Genomic DNA, 1,166 nt, shown 5'->3' on the forward strand with positions numbered 1-1,166 from the left:
ACAACTCACTCACTCACACAAACCACAACTCACTCATTCACACAAACCACAACTCACTCACTCACACAAACCACAACTCACTCACTCACACAAACATGTACACAAACCACAACTCACTCACTCACACAAACCACAACTCACTCACTCACACAAACCACAACTCACTCACTCACACAAACATGTACACAAACCACAACTCACTCACACGTTCACAAAAGGGAAAATGAAAATACCATAACGATGCTTTTTTTATGGCAAAACTTTATTATATATATATTATATACAACAACACTCTATTGTACAGTGGAATCCTGTCATAACGAGAGGGAGGGGACCGGAGCAAAATGTCCGTTATAGCAGGATTCTCGCTATAACTATAAGGGATCCAGTAATAAGTTCAAGCGAAACTGTAAAGTACGCCTAATCTATGAGTTTGGTGTTCTGTTTATTTCCTTTTGCTATCTCCCCTGATGATGATTTTGTTTCAACATGATCTCTAGGTCTTACTTGATCAAAAATCGAATCAGGTTTCTTTCTCTAGCGCTAGATCTAGCGATGTGGACTGACAGCTCGGCGTTGGCGATCAGAAAGGAAGGGCTCCGGGGTAACTCACCCGCTGTGTTTTCCATGTGGTGCATTCTGTCTGCTTGCACACGTCACACATTCGCTCCGTCCATCACATTGCTGTAACCTCTCCATCCCCGCATCGGAGAAGTGAGAGGCATGGTAAGCCTTGATAATCTAAACTAAGCTTACACTGGCATATCACACGATGCGTTCTGCTTGTCTGCGCATGCCACACCCTCCCTACTCAGTTGCTCCGGCCTTCATTGTTGACGCACATGGGCTCTCCTTTTCTTTGTTTCGCAAGATCACCAACAAATTTCTCAACTGGCGAGGTTTTGCATAAATGTATAATTGGCCTATGCACTGTGCACAGCAGCAACAATACTCCGCTATAACCGACTGGCATGTTTGTCTGATAGCGCTATAGCAGTATTCTATTTACATAGATAAGAGGAGGAAAAAAACGGGGTTTTAGAATGATGTCTTTATAACAGACTTCTCGTTTTTTCCGGACTCGTTATAAGTGGACTCCACTGTACAGGTAGTACAAAGACACACACACACATTCTCTCTCTCTCTATCCCTCCCTCCCTTTCTCC

The sequence above is a fragment of the Aplysia californica genome, unplaced genomic scaffold (assembly GCF_000002075.1).
Source record: "Aplysia californica isolate F4 #8 unplaced genomic scaffold, AplCal3.0 scaffold00693, whole genome shotgun sequence".
Lineage (NCBI taxonomy): Eukaryota > Metazoa > Mollusca > Gastropoda > Aplysiida > Aplysiidae > Aplysia > Aplysia californica.